This window comes from Cervus canadensis, chromosome 7 (assembly GCF_019320065.1).
Source record: "Cervus canadensis isolate Bull #8, Minnesota chromosome 7, ASM1932006v1, whole genome shotgun sequence".
Taxonomy (NCBI): domain Eukaryota; kingdom Metazoa; phylum Chordata; class Mammalia; order Artiodactyla; family Cervidae; genus Cervus; species Cervus canadensis.
Window position 1 is genome coordinate 50707235 of NC_057392.1, and position 10342 is coordinate 50717576.

Sequence of the window (10342 nt, forward strand, 5' to 3'; positions counted from 1 at the left end):
TTCCAGCTCCATAGCATCCCTTCTACCACCAGGGGGTATATATAATTTTTATGGAGTTATAATCTATGTGATGCCTGTTTCTTAGTGCTGTTTTTGGTTACCATTATTTCACATACAGTTCTCCATGTAGCATCTAAATATTTTCCATTTTCAGTACACAGTGATACATGGTGTTATGGTAGATAAAAATAGCTCATGCTTACAAAATAATTACTGTATGTCAGACACAGTTCTGAGCACTTTATCTATTTTTACTCATTAAAAGTTTCTTCCCTGTAACCATATATAGCTAGGTACCATCTGTCTTTGTTTGGCTTCAGAGGAAAGAAAGTGGAGGGACTTCTCTGGTTGTCCAGTGATTAAGGATCCACCTACCAATGCAGGACACATGGGTTTAATCCCTGGTCCAGGAACTAAGATCACATACGTTGAGGGCACCTAAGCCCATGCACCTCAACCACTGAACCTGTGGTCTAGAGCCTGGGGGCCACAACTGCTGAGCCCATGTGCCGAAACTACTGAAGCCCTTGTGCCCCAGCCTGTGCTCTGCAACAAGAGAACCCACCACAATGAGGAGAGTAGCCCCCACTCACTGCAACTAGAGCAAGCCCTTGCACAACAATGAAGACCAGCTCAGCCAAAAATAGATTAAAAAATTAAAAAAAAAAAAAGTGGAGTCTGAAGCCAAGAATACCACGAATTGCTTTACTCAGGGCTCAGTCTCAAGGAAGCTGGGAAGAGTCAAACGAGGCAAGGTAGTGTGGAGAGTCCATTTGAAGGTGCGTTGTCAAGCTGGTTACCATCAAATGTGATCAACTGCTCCATCTCATGAGACTATCCCCTCTGGAGACCATCCTGCAAGAAAGCTGTAAAAACTCATCTCAAATAGTTATACAAGGGGAGAAAAGAGGAACTGTTTATCCAGGAGTTCCCATCTGCTCCATGAGCTCTTTTACTCCCACACATTGCACTTGGCACATATCACACCTGAGTGTGAGCAGGGAAGCGTCAGGGTAGGTGATAAGAGGCAGGTATCAGGGCTAGAGGTGAAGTACCCTGTAATTTGCCTGCACAAGGTCACAGAGTCAGTCAGAGCCCGTGTAAGCTGGGTGTTGCAGCAACAGTGGAAATATACAAAAGATTCTCTTATCACACTGGTTTGGCTGATAGAACACAGAAAATAAGTACCTGCTGTAAACCACTCAGCCAGTAACTGGTAGAGCCACAGTCTGATCCCAGGAAGCCAGGCTCTTAACAATATGCTAAACTAGCTCTTTGATTTGGGGAGATCTGGGTTGTATTTATCTTTTCACTACACTACTTCAGAGCAGGAATCTTATGCTTGGGCAGGAATCTTAGATTCCAACCCTGACTCAGAAACTTGGAAAATCATTTCTCTGTGGCTCTCCATTTGTTCATATGCTTTTGAAAAAGCTCAGGCGATGTGATCTTAAAGGTCTCAAATTCTGAATCACACCCTTCTAAAAGTCTTTGAACAGATCTACAAATCCTTAGGATGTAAGGATTAGATGACTGAGTCACAGGGTAGGGCCGTTTTTTATGACTCGTGGTTTAAATTAGCAGATTGCCTTTGAAAAGAAACTTACCAGTTTAACTCATTTACTATAACTTCCATGGATGAACGTGTCTCTTTCCTTGCCTGATCAATTGAGATAAGATAAAATTATATATAAAATATTGAATTTTTGTTGACTCAATGGATGTAAAGTAGTGTCATGAGTTTGCTTTGTTTTCTATTTTTCCAGTGACTAAATAAGCCAAACATCTCTCCAAGTGTTTGTCATGTCATTTCCTCTTGTGTTAATTTACTTTTAGCAAGTCATTTCCCCTCTCTGGGGAATCAGCCTTAACATCTCTCACATGAAAAGGTCAACTGAGATCTCTAAGGTTGTTCTAAGAATTAAGTGAGACAGTACCTACCAAAGTTCTATTTCAAGTCTCCAAATAAATAAGGAAAGGCCTTTCCATCTTCAGCATTTGTACAAGTGTAGAAATCTGTGAGCAGGGCCCTTGACCAAACTCTAAGACATGTCTTGGTCAACCAAATCTCTTCTTTCTGGCTGGTTCATATTTTAGTTCTTCCTAAGAAAGAAGAGAATAAAGAAAGAGAGAATAACTTAAACAACCAGCATGGTGATTTTTTCCCCTCAAATCCAAACAATTTGTGATATTAATGTGTGATGAAAGCACACATCAAATGCCTTTCTCAAGGCAGTGGTTATCTCTACTGGCTGGCACATCTAGTTTTTCTCTAAGCCCACAGCTTCTGAAACACTTGACACATTTGTTCTGAACTTGTGGTGACCTACCTATTCTAAGTTTCATTCTTGTAGCAGCTGAGATTAATATGGTCAAAGCAATGAAGTCATTGTTATCATTCTTTGAAGATTTAAAAGAAATAGGACAGCACTCTCAGACATTAGGGGAGTCAGAACCTGGGGATTGGGAATCTGCAAGCAGATGATCACACTTCCATCTTGGTACAGATTTTAAAAAAAGAAAACAGGGGCTGACTCTCGAAGAACTCCAGCCTCCTTTTTCTAAGCCTCTTCATCCACCCTGCCATGCTCCTCCTCTTCACTTTTCTCTCCTATGAAAATCTTTCTTTAGAACTCAATTAGGAGACAGGAAAGATGGGTTCAAATCCAGTTCTGCCACTTGATAGCCCTGTGGATTTTAGTACGTCCCTTCTCTCCACTGAGGGTCACCTTTTCATCTGCTATAGTCCCTTTATTGATTATCATGATCTTTTTGAATTAGTACGTAAGATTCTTGAGTTAGATGCAATGCCTTGTTTACCTTTGTGCCCCCAACAAAAGCCCATGGTGGAATTTTTCATAGAAAGCTTCTCTCTTCTTGTTAATATATTGAAAGTGAAAGTGAAAGCCACTCATTCATGTCCAACTCTTTGCAACTCCATGGACTGTATAGTCCATGGAATTCTCCAGGCCAGAATACTGGAGTGGGTAGACTTTCCCTTCTCCAGGGGATCTTCCCAACCCAGGAATTGAACTGGGGTCTCCTGTATTGCAGGCGGATTCTTTACCAGCTGAGCTATCAGGAAGCCCTGTTATTATATTGAGATTTTATAAATCTTTCCTTGACCCTGAGGGTGATCTCTATTATTCTAAGTTTTACCAGGTGGATTAGTTTCTGGGAGCTGCTGTGACAAATTGCCACACACTTGTTGGCTTAAAACAACAGAAATTTATTCTCTCATGGCTCTAGGGGCTAGAAGTGCAAAATCAAGGTGTCCACAGAGCACTGTTCTTTAAAAGGTTTGGGGAAGGCTCCTTCCTTGCCTCCTCCTAGCTACTAATGGTTGCTAGCAGGCTTCAGTGTTCTTTGGCATGCAACAACATCTTAACTTCTGTGTCCAATGTTACATGGCCTTCTTCCCTGTGGGTCTGTCTTTTCATGTCTCCTAATCTCTCTTGTCCTTGCAAGGGCAGCAGTCATTGGATTTAGGGCCCCACCTAATCCAGTATGACCTCATTATAACTTGATTATATCTGCAAAGACCTTATTCCAAATAAGGTCACAATTATGGTTTCCATGTGGATGTGACTTTTGGAGAAACACTATTCAACCCAGCATCCCAGGACATCTCTGTATCCTTACTCCTCCCATCCCATAGTTTTGGACTTGTCTCCTTGCTTCTTCATGAAGAATCCTTCTTTGGAATGATCCCACTCACTGGAGTCATGATAATCATATTCATTGTTCTCCTTCATAATAGCCTGTCCCTTCTTCTCTCCATGTTTCACTGGAGCTTGCTGTCAGACTAACCTCATGGAAAGGACAGTTTAGTTATCTTCATTTCCTTGCTCAAAATCTCTCTGATGGTTTCCTTTACCTATAGCTCAGGAGCTGCACTTCTTCAGGAGGGCATTCACAGACTTTACCACCTGATGCTAACTCTCCTGTCTAGTCAAAACATCACAACTCTGCCCCACGCACAACACAGATTGTCTTTTAGCTCTGTCATCTACCCTTTTGCTCATCATCATGCCTTCCTCTCCATCTGAAAGCTGTTTTCTTGATCACAAGATGGATTATTCCCATCACTCTTGAAAAGCTACCTCTTTTCCAACCAATATCCCCACCTCACACCTAGTCAGCATCCTGCCCCAAACCCCCATACTATTTTGTACCTCGGTTGACACTTCATCCTTACATTATTTGTCATCATGCTCTTTCTCTTTTGATTAAAACATGAGCTCTTAAGAGCAGGAACTCTTCCTCATTCCCCCAGTTTCTGGTTCTTAGGAGATGGTACATTTTGAAGAGACGAAGGAAAGATTCTACAGTAATAATTTTCAGAAGCTGCTTTAGGGGTTGTGCAAATATTCTGTATTTCATTGATAGTCAAGCTGATAAAAATTAAAATGCTAATTTTACTCCTAATTTCAGATTTTCATATTTATAAAAACAGCTTCTTTATACTAAGCAAATGCAGCATATTTGATCTTACCATGTAAATATACATTAATAAAGTGTGTTTGTACTTTCCACATAGGTTCTGGGTAAGTTTTTTGCATTTAAAAAATTATGAAAACCACTGTAGAGGTGGGGTTATGTACCGCTTTTGGGAGATGAGGTATTTGCATTTCCTCTTAGATGCGCTTAATCCCAGGAGCCATGATGATGGCTGCGATTTTTTTAATCCTATGTGTGGAATTAAAGGGGAGGAATGCTGTAAGGCCAGAGCAGAAAGGTAGTAGACTTTGGAGTCACAAAGACCATGACCAGTCTGCCATTTATTAACTGTGTGAGTCGGGGGAAACTACTTAATATCCTCAAACCTGTTTTTTTCCCCTCCTTTAACATAGAAATGAGCTCTAACTCACAGGGTTGTTGAGAGGATTAAATAATAGATCTAAAATGAATAACATATGAGACACGTAATAAATGACACCTACCTTAATTATAAAGGTTAGTTCTGGTGAGAGTTATCTTTTTTTTCCCCTTGCCTGGTGAAATGCAGCTGTAATTCCAACAGCTGCTGAGAGAGTGGATGAGAAGGGCCTTAACCTCTAAATTGCCCCGAGGGAGAGTTGGCTAATGAAAAGCCACAGGAGTGAATTATCTGCTGACTACACTCTTTTGCTGAGGTACAAAATTACTTTTGTATAGATATCCAGTTTGCTAATTATCTTTTAAAAATCAAATGAGAGCTCTTTCTAAAGTCCTGGTAGTGACCAAGAAAATGTATTAAAGGAAAAGTATCAGATTTTGCCCAAGTATCAAGAAACACTCATTTCGAAATAAAATAAGGACTTGAATACTTAATGTTTGGCGTGATTATGGAGTAGATCAAATATTTTCTTGATGTGGTCCCCTTCTTTAAGATTTGAGTGGAGAAAAATTGAGAGATGACTCTGAGAAATGGAAAAATCCACATTCTGAATTAATTTGGATCTTAAAAGGAAACCAGGCTGATTTCTTCTCTTCCTAGCTGGGTTTCAAATGATTTTTTTCTCCTTTCCTGAGGTTGCCCTTCTCTACTCTTCTATTGGCATCAATGCACGTGGTTGTAGGAGCCAAGAGTCAGTGTAAGCATGCTCTGCTCTTTTCTGTAAAGATTTGACTCATCTGCCCCAGGCTCTTACCCACCCAGCTGGCAATATTCACTTGCCTATGTACTTGCACTTTTCTTTCCCATTTGATCTTTTTTGCCTGTTTGTTTTAATTTTCATTGGAGTATAGTTGCTTTACAATGTTGTGTTAGTTTCTACCATACAGCAAAGTAAATCATTTACATATATGTATGTATCCCCTCTTTTTTGTATTTCCTTCCTATTTAGGTCACAACAGAGCACTGATTAGAGTTCTCTGTGCTATACAATAGGTCCTCATTAGTTATCTATTTTATACATAGTAGTGTATATATGTCAACCCCAATCTCCCAAGTCATCATAACCCCTCCTCATTCTCCTTTGCTGTCCATATGTTTATTCTCTATGTCTATGCCTCTAGAAGAATGGATCAAGAAGATGTGGTACATATATACAATGAAATATTACTTAGCCATAAAAAGGAAAGAAATTGCAAAGAACTTTTTTTTGTAGAGATGTAGATGGACCTAGAGACTGTCATACAGAGTGAAGTAAGTCAGAAAGAGAAAACAACTATTATATAGTGATGCATTTATGTGGAACCTGAAAAGACTGGTGAACTTTCACTTTTATGACCAGAGTGTCTGATCGAAGCATCCATGCCCTTATAGGGCTTTTGAGGAACCATCCTCCTGCTACATGTATCTTTCTAACAGTAAGTTCTCAGACCCAGGATCCTTTTTTATCTTCATTGCCTTCAATTCAGTTCAGTTGCTCAGTTGTGTCTGACTCTTTGCAACTCCATGGGCTGCAGTACATCAGGCTTCCCTGTCCATCACCAACTCCTGAAGCTTGCTCAAACTCATGTCCATCGAGTCAGTGATGCCACCCAACCATCTCATCCTCTGTTGACCCCTTCTCCTCCTGCCTTCAATCTTTCCCAACAGCAGGGTCTTTTCAAATGTGTCAGTTCTTTACATCAGGTGGCCAAGGTATTGGAGTTTCAGCTTCAGCATCAGTCTTTCCAGTGAATATTCAGGACTGATTTCCTTTAGGATGGACAGATTGGATATCCTTGCTGTCCAAGGGACTCTCAAGAGTCTTCTCCAACACCACAGTTCAAAAGCGTCAATTCTTCAGCACTCAGCTTTCTCTATAGTCCAACTCTCACATCCACACATGACTACTGGAAAAACCATAGCTTTGACTAGACAGACCTTTGTCTGCAAAGTAGTGTTCTGCTTTTTAATATGCTCTCTAGGTTGGACATAACTTTCCTTCCAAGGAATAAGCATCTTTTAATTTCATGGCTGCAGTTGCCATCTGCAGTGATTTTAGAGCCCAAAAAAATAAAGTCTGTCACTGTTTCCATTGTTTCCCAGTCTGTTTGCCAAGAAGTGATGGGACCGACTGCCATGATCTTAGTTTTCTGAATGTTGAATTTTAAGCCAACTTTTTCACTCTCCTCTTTCACCTTCATTGCCTTAAACCTCACAGAACTTAACCTACTATTTCTCCCTGTCTAAAACTTCCCACCACTTCCCAGTCTATCCCTTGGACAAGACACCAGAGCTCTAATTTTAAACGTTTTACAACCAAGAAGACTAAGGAACAGATATTAATGAACAGAAATTAAATGGGAAAAATGGAAAGTTTCTGGCATCTTACAAAATACGTAGAGCCACTGTCCAGAGTGAGTGTTGGTTTCTAACCTTTTGCTTTCTATCCTCTGCTTTCAGTATTCCAGTAAATCACAATCCAATTTCCACCCCAGGAAATTCCCCTAGCACGAGCACACACACTCACACCCACACACCCATGCACCCACCCACCCACATACACACAAAGCAATCAAGACAAAATAGATGTTCCTGGCTGTTATGAATATACCTTCTGTCTCTGAAAACTCCAGATGGAGAGTCTCTAAATTTTCCTAGAAATGGTTGACACAGGGTGTACTCAGCACTGTGGAGGTGACAAGACTAAAATAACTTGGGGATCAGATTATCTGGAGGGACCTTATTCTGCTCATTCTTATACCTAGGTCTCTAACCATTCTGCAAAACCCATCACCAAGTTGACTTTGAATCCAGCCAGTCCAGTCCCTCCCTCGTGGTTCTTACCCTGCCTAGCTTAGCATCTCTGAGATGTTTGTTGCTTTTCTTTCACCTTCAAACTGCCAGAGGATACTGAAATTACTGGCCAAACATGGTTTACCTTCCTGGTCCCCAAATTCTACTCAATGGTAAGAAATTTAAAATTCTATCCTTACACTGAAATGAACACATGCATGTTGTGAATAGAACATGAAATTTTTATATTTAACTTTATGCAATGGCCAATATTCAACCATTTAGGCCTATAAAAATAGCAACTGCATATGGTTTAATCTCACACATTTTAAAAGTAATAGAAATTTTTTTTGTTGTTGGGCTTTATCCTCATACCCAGGAATAATACTTCTCTCTCCATTGACATTAGGAATAATTCAAATAAGAGTTTGAAATGCAGCATTTTTTCACAGTGTAATCTATTCAGTGATTTTTGGAATATTCAGTAATGGTGGGAAATATTGGTGCTAACTCAGACATGGCTATCTGTCAAATGAATCATCATTGGATTCTGAGAGCAAACAGGAAGTATTGATAATAGCTTTCACTTTCGGAATTCTCTGAAAAGCATCAGCTTCTTTAGTGTCCTTCCATCTCTAACCCTATGCCAACATTTTCCTCTTGTCTCTCTCAGGGATCTTGTTCATATGGACCTGTTCAGCTTCTCTCTTTTCTCCCCATTACCTAGAGCCTAAGAATTGATGAAACATTCATAAATGCACATCACATTCAATGTGTCTCCAGGTGAATCGCTCTCTACACTTTTTCCTGTGAATGATGCAAACATAGAATTTTCTTAGAGGACTTGGAGGAGAAGCTGTGCTGGAGAAAATAAAAAGTCATTATGAAAAGTTGGTGGGGCAGACTGGAGGGCCTCTAGAAAATCTTCACGTACTATTAAATTCTGCTTGTTATTAGCATTAAAGTTTTAGTCACATGATCATAATCCATTACTCCCTGCAACCTCTTACTTTTTTCCTATGTGTAAAATGTAAATATTTAACTAAATGAGATAAGCTTCTAGGTTTGACACTCCAAGACTGTACAACTTAAGAGTATCCACAACTGGCAGTAGGGCTAAAACAATGTCAAAATACATCAGTTGGGCTCACCATTTACAGAGGACATCAACTGCTATCTTCGGGGTGGGGTCAGCACATTATTTTTCATATTCTATTGCATATTTGCCTTATGTGTTTAGGTTTCAAGTTGTTTGGCAAAGATTATTAATCCATGATATTTAATAAATGCAAAAGCAAGGAAAGTATTGGAAGTACTAATAAGAAGAGGTACATGATAATTATGTAAATGAGGCATGGTATATTTAAAATTTTTAAGTAGCATAATTCACGAGACTGCAGGAAATTTTCTCAAAACAAAGAGCTATTCACAAAGCAGGTGCAAGACTCTGTCTCTACCTGGGCAATCAGCAAGAATCATTAAGAGCAACAAAAAGTGACTGAGGACCCAAAATACCACCTGAGTGTATGACTCTAGCTTAAGCAGCATGTGTTCGTTCAGAACAGAGAAGTCCATGAGTTTGTTAAAGAATTTAAAGGGGAAGCAGGGTAAGCCTGCTAGTGAGATCTGTCATAGGCTGTGAATAGTGTATGAAGAAGGATCTCAGTGAAGAGAGAGGGAGTGTAGGCACAGCCACTACTAAAATATTCCTCATACTTAGAGGAATTGATAAGGAGGGAGGTGGCCTGACTCTGTCTATCAGATTAGATCTGATAGGCAGAGTGCCTGAAGAACTATGGACAGAGGCTCCTGACATTGTACAGGAGGTGGTAATCAAGACCATCCCCAAGAAAAAGAAATGCAAAACGGCAAAATGGTTGTCTGAGGAGACCTTACAAACAGCTATGAAAAGAAGAGAAGCTAAAGGCAATGGAGAAAAGGAAAGATATACCCATTTGAATGCAGAGTTCCAAAGAAGAGCAAGGAGAGATAAGAATGCCTTCCTCAGTGATCAGTGCAAAGAAATAGAGGAAAATAGTAGAATGGGAAAGACCAGAGATCTCTTCAAGAAAACTAGAGATACCAAGGGAACATTTGATGCAAAGATGGGCACAATAAAGAACAGAAATGGTATGGACCTAACAGAAGCAGAAGATATTAAGAAGAGGTGACAAGAATACACAGAAGAACTATACAAAAAAGATCTTCATGACCCAGATAATCACGATGGTGTAATCACTCACCTAGAGCCAGATATACTGGAATGTGAAGTCAAGTGGGACTTAGGAAGCATCACTACGAACAAAGCTAGTGGAGGTGACAGATTTCCAATTGAGCTATTTCAAATCCTAAAAGATGATGCTGTGAAAGTGCTGCACTCAATATGTCAACAAATTTGGAAAACTCAGCAGTGACCACAGGACTGGAAAATGTCAGTTTTCATTCCAATCCCAAAGAAAGGCAATGCCAAAGAATGCTCAAACTACTGCACAATTGCACTCATCTCACACGCTAGCAAAGTAATGCTCAAAATTCTCCAAGCAAGGCTTCAGTAGTATATGAACTGTGAACTTCCAGATGTTCAAGCTGGATTTAGAAAAGGCAGAGAAACCAGAGATCAAATTGCCAACATTCATTGGATTATGGGAAAAGAAAGAGAATTCCAGAAAAACATATACTTCTGCTTTATTG

General features: G+C 39.9%; 1 long non-coding RNA gene across 1 annotated transcript; it reads right to left on the minus strand.

The window, feature by feature from the left end:
• Positions 1-691: 691 nt before the first annotated feature.
• Positions 692-5020, minus strand: LOC122445086. Its single transcript, XR_006270443.1, has 3 exons — positions 4944-5020; positions 1942-2103; positions 692-866 (listed from the first exon to the last, which is right to left on the minus strand). It is a non-coding gene; the product is annotated as an uncharacterized LOC122445086 (long non-coding RNA).
• Between the last annotated feature and the right edge of the window lie 5322 nt (positions 5021-10342).